Here is a 6,256-nt window from a genome sequence, read left to right as displayed (position 1 = left end):
TTGGTGGAGACCAAAAGGAAGAGAGAAGGAGGGTGAAAATTGGACTGCAGCATCTTTTTAGTTGGATAAATGCAACTATTTTCTAATAAGGTTATAATGATATTATTGTGTTCATTGCTTGTTTTTGCCCCCGAGTGACCAGAAAATCAGTTATTTATAGGCAGTTATTTAGTCAGTTATTTTTTTTAAGTCAAAAAATTAGGACTTGACCTGAGAACTGAAAGCAATAACAATAATTTCAAAATTTCAATTCTAAATTTTGGATTTAAAACAATGATAAGTAAATTATTTGTCCTGTACATTGAAAGGACTTGTTAACAACAATACTAGCACAAATTATGTGTAATTTTAGCATTGGGAGACCTGAAAGACTTGCATCTTGACTTCTAAAATTTGTGACTTGACACTTGAGACTTGCTTTGACAAGACTTGAAACTTTATTTGGACATTCCCAAAAGACCCCAAAACATTTCCGCAAATCACCGCAGATAAAAAAGGAGCAGCAAGAAGCGAATGATAAAATATTTTTGTCTGGTGCCTCTGCTCCTCCTCAAGACTGTTGACACTGAGGTTACTTCATCTCAAGGGTGTGTGAGCATCTCGTGTGACTCAACGTATAATTCAGTCGATGAAGCACCCGCCATCAGTGCCCCTCACTTGTCAAGTCAAACCCCGCTGTCACTCTTTCAGCGGCCGGCCTCACCCAATCTGGTTTCCACGGTAACCCTGTATTGTAGCACCGTGTTGTGGAATCTTGGGAAGTGCTTCGTCAGAGTGTTTCGTCTCCACACGGGCCGACTGCTCTCCGCGACCTCTTGCGTTTATCGTCAGCAGACCAGCAGCTGCTTTTCACATCCTGTGCAGAAAATTCAGACTGATTCAGACTTGAGCGATGACGAGGAGCAGCGAGAATGCTGACAACCTCAAACTAGGTTGCTCAACCATTTTCTGGCTGTTTGGAAGATGAACTTCTGCGTCACTACATCTTTTCATGCCTTTGAATGTGCGGTACATTCTTTTCATATTTTAGGCTACGTATTGACAAATCGTACCACTTTCACTACTCCAGGCAGGGAGCTGGAGGCGAGCAGCAGGAGAACAGCCAGACATGGGTGTAACAGACAGACAGACGGACAAACATGGCCCCAGTGCTGCTCATCCCGGCCTCCACCCCTCAAGTACATTAACCAGCATCCAACTTTCTACCTCTCTTCTAAACCCTTTCCACTTTATTTCTTTTCACCTTTCTGTCACTCCACACATTCCCACAATCCTCCACTCTCTCTTCCAATTATTCCATCCAGCTGCAGCCATCTGGCTCTCACTTTCCAAACAGCCCATCCACAGTTGGTGAAGCCGGGGTGGAGAACTACATATTAAAAAACAAGCACTCCCAAGACTCTACATGTGTTAAACCTTGACACACCTTATAAAAAGATTTTTTAGATTTGGAAACCCTTGGAGACTCCACAGCTGTTACTGTAGTTTAATGTCCATTGTGAGTCCAACAGTGTTGTAGGCAACAGGCATTTTGATCATTTTTTAAAGGGGGGATGGACCCAGTTCATTTTGTTCACCACCCTCCCACAAAATCATAACCGTTACGAGACATACTGGCTTCAAACTGCCTGTGGGGAGAATGGACATGTAAGAGTCTGTTCATTCTTGATTACCAGCTGTTTTTGCTGTCTCTTTCTTTGGAGCACACTACTTCTCTCTGACTCACTTATTTATCCGACTGTTGTCTCTCGTCTCATCTGTCCCGTGTGTGTGTCACAATGCTTCTTGGAATGCATAAATTTGATTAGCTGAGTAGCATCAAGTGAGATGATTCAAGATGCATGCAACTGGTCTGTAAATTTCCTGGTTGCAAAACCAGTGTAGTAAAGGATGTCAAAACCTAGTAGCCTAAGTCTCAATAATCTTTTGGTTATAGATGTGCGTGCACGGTTTGGTTGCCAGAAGAAAATGTTGCCATTGTACGTTTGTGCAAACCACAAATACATTACATTTACACATTTCTTATGTATCATATCAACATTTCTAAAGTAAAGTAATATATGAACTGACTTTGTCATCCGGAGGTGGTGGGGATGGTGGATATTTTGACAGCCAGGCAAGATGCCTACCAAGCTGCAGACCACTGTTTGAGATCAACAAAACCAGTTATGATATACTGAGTTGTTGCTGTGTTTTCGGCAGCTTTTAAGGGACCAAATGTGGGTATTTTGTCACACTCCATCACTATTTTTCCAGCTCCTTTTTAGTGACCCGTCACTGTGTTTTCCAATAGTGGTTGCTTACTTCTGAGACATTTTTTTGTACTGGGATTGTGCCCCCAGATAGGGTATCTTAAGCCAAAATATGATCTTATCAAAACCACTTTGATAAGAAAGTGTTTTTGCACCTAAACCTAACCACAGGTTAACCACAGCATTGCTGAAATGTAAACAAAAGTAAAGTTTCAACATATCTGTTACATAATAATGTGCAAATGTAACGTATCTGTGGTTTGCAGAAACGTACAATGCCAATATTTTTTCTGGAGGTTGGTAATGTTGCTAACAAGGGAGATGCCCACTCCCAAATTGCATACTGTTAATTGGAGAACATTTTTAAGTAGTGAGCTTTGGCCCTAGAGACTTAAAAGTTTCTTTGTACCAGGCTGTTAACATTTTTATGTCTGCTGTAAAGTTTGGCATTTTAACATGGGATTCTATGGGGACTGACTCACTGCTGGAGCCGGCCTCAAGTGGCCGTTCTTGGAATTGCAGTTTTTGGCACTTCTGTGTTGGCTTAATTTTTCAGCCACTTGGTATTTACCAACAAACATTGTCTTTTAGAACTACAAATGCTTTATATCACCGCTCACCATTTATTGCATATCATATTTTATTTCAATTAATTACTATTTTTGTCAAAGACACATTATTGTGGCTTGGTAATGCACTGCAGACATATCTTACAACTTAATTCCCATACAAATGTAATGCAACTTTGACAGCAATGAATAAACACATATTGTGTTAATTGCAATAGACCTGTTTCATGGCAGACATTTTGACATGTCGTAGTAGGAGAAGCACAGGTGTATTTCATAACATTAATGATAGCTTCATTCCAGTAAGGGGAGGTCCTGGTATTGTGAATGCTGGCTCACTGGAACAGCTTACTGGCACACGAAATGGAACTGAGCCATCGTTAATGTTATCAATTTCACCTGTGCTTTTCCCACTATGACAAGTCAAAATGTCTGCTGTGAAAAAAGTCCATGGACTGTCTAAGGCAGGTCATTTTCATTGTTGTTTTGACTTCACTGGAAAGTGATAAAAAGTAGGAAAACCAAATCTAAAACATTACATCATGCTGAAGAAAGCGCTCTGCAGTAATGCCAGTTCCAGATTATCAGATGAGGTTTTCACTCCACCGAGCCCCAAAACACACATTGCTCACACCGAGGGGTCAACAAACTCACTGTGAAAACAACCAGAATGGAGATAAATCTCAGTTGAAATATGGATGTATGGAAAGCAGAGACAGATAGAGAAGAAGAGAAGAGGTGAATCATTTTGATATAAGCCAGGCAGCTTTCCAGAGGCTACGACAGAGACAGCTCATAAATCTCACAGTGAGACCAAACAGCCCAGGAAATTAAGTCATACCCTAAATACACCATTCTAGTACGAACTGAACGTCTCTTTTGTTCACAAATATTTATACGTTCTTTTACACCAGTCCCCCCCCCCCCAGAAATAGGATAAGTGCACATTTCAGAGTTTCAAGAGTGTTGTATAACATCAGTGAATATAGAAATTGCACTTTTTTAAGTAAGATTCTGCAGCTTGAAACTGTACTGTGTTTTGATCCTCCACAGTTTGGCGCTGTTTCACAAGTGGAAAGTATGTGGAGGCTTTTTCCACACGGGAGAGAGATTGGTGACTCAGTTGCACTTAAAAAACATGCACAATGTTTTTGCTGTTTTCTTCTTCTGTTTCTCCAAAACCATCTGTTTTATTTCTCAGTCCTCGGGTACGGCTCATTCCACATGCCCTGTGACAGGAATCATTACATGGCAGTCTCGCTCACAGTAGCTGTGAGTAAGTTTAGTGGAACCAGCAGCCCCTGCACCATGACACAACCGAGGCAGCCTGCTGTGGTCAGTTTTATTATTTCCCCCTTTTTGTACATTGTTTTTGAAAACATTTCGTGTCTTGGCAGAGGAATAAACTTGCCACAAATTAATCCCACAGACCTTTGGTGGGCACATATTTATGACCAGCCAACCATCAAACATGTTATATACAGACAGTCAAACCCCATATATCTTTTATATTCTTATTCTATAAGATCCCAAGGTTTCAAATCCATTAACTGCCTTCAAAATCCTGAATGTGACTACTTTCACTCATTTTAGGTTCTATAAAGCTTCAGCACTGGAACAGATTTAGCTTTATATGTAATGTGTGATCACCGGTGAAAAATGCATTATCTAATTTGACGTCACTTAAAGGGAATATTGGAAACATCTGAATTCAACTAGTTAATTAGGTGCCAGAATGTGAGGGCTTTTCACTGCAAATCACAGTTTGTTCGTTTGATGACCAGGGGATATTTTGCATGTAAAAGATCTCGAAATAAAACCGATTCTGTCTTCAATAAAACTACTCATAATGTCACTTATAAAGCATCTCTGTCTTTTTCTCCAGAATGGTGAATACCCAGATTTAAAATTGGGACATTGCACTGTCCAACATAAAAAGCAGAAGATCATGTATTTGCTTGGAAAAGTCATGCAGACTGAATGTGAAAGTTTTTTTCCCTCTGTAGTCACTTGGCTAAACTAGACAGATGACAAATGAAGAAAGGAAATGGATATGGATGTAGAGCAGGCTGGAGGGAGGCTGTGTGTGTATGTGTTGGAGTGTGGTACTAATAGTAATACAACACAGTCAATTAATACCTTAACATAATTTAACAGTATACATCATCAGTTAATGTGGTAGCCATCAAAAATTGGCAACTATTTTTTAAGGGAGAAAATGATGGAAAAAAGCTGCTGTTAGTGACTCAACATACGCAGAAGAAAAATGATGACTGTGTTGGATTTCTTAACATGGACAGAAATGCATAACCAGACAGACAGTTACAGTTTCACTCTTCCTCCTTCATCAACAAGCTGTTGTGTTAAGCCCTGGATGTTCTTGCTTATTTATGATGCAGAAATGAGTTACACATATTGTAGAGCCTGCTGCACAGGGACCATCAGCCACCAACGGCCCCCAAATCACTTGATTAAAAACAAGGTGTACTGCCTGATCAGGGATGGGAGAATACATGATTTTAGTGAATTCCATTATTGGGATTATCCTCATAATTGCGATGAAAGACTCACACAATGTTTATGCAGATGCAGGGGGGCTTGATTGATGATAGGAGATGTGAAGATGTGTTCTGTGATGCAATAAAAACGTTTGTTTCTAAACACAATATAAGGTTAAGAGATTCCAGTATGTTTTAATGCCATTTTAAGGGTTTTAAGCCTATTTTGACGATTATCTGGACAATGTCATGAGTTGCAATTATTCTGGCCAGGATAATCGTGATAAGACATTTTAATATCATCCCATGCCTCTCCTTGATACTGTTATAGTTTCTAAAAGTTGCACAAATCCCAGAGCTGGGAGGACATGTTGGGATTTGTGGAGCTTTAAATCAGAGCAGTACACTAAATATTTGGGATTATGATACATGGGTGCTGTATATGTTTGGAAATTGGGAGTGCTATAACAAATCTTATCTGTATAGTTCTCTCTTTTTTGTTTTGGCCTGCCATTGCACTGTATGGGAGTTGCTTTGCTATGTTTTTATAGTAATTTAATAGTCATTAAGTGCATTTGATTATTGTTTTGAGCTTTTGCACATGTTGCAAAGTTAATTAGCTTGAAAATTACAATCAAACAACCACAGCTCTGGTTTCTGAGGGACCGTGTCTAGTATCAGCTGTAGTGCACTTATGTTAACATCTATTTTTCTCTCCTTCACAGCAGGAATCAAGGTGCCATCTCACCTGAACAGACTTCAGATGCTCATTCTTCTTCTTTACACCTTCATGTTTTTTCTTGTCTCGCTGCTTGTTGAAAGTAAAGAGTCTAGAGTCAGTGTTGCTCACACTCGGGCGGGCCATCCAAAGCTCCAATTCAAGCCCTCCCCTTCTCGAGGCTGCGGTGTGAAGGGTATAAAGCCAGTGCGCTTCCCT

Source organism: Epinephelus moara, chromosome 1 (genome assembly GCF_006386435.1).
Source record: "Epinephelus moara isolate mb chromosome 1, YSFRI_EMoa_1.0, whole genome shotgun sequence".
NCBI classification, from domain to species: Eukaryota; Metazoa; Chordata; class Actinopteri; order Perciformes; family Serranidae; genus Epinephelus; species Epinephelus moara.
The sequence above is the reverse complement of the archived record's forward strand: the minus strand, read 5'-3'. Positions refer to the sequence as shown.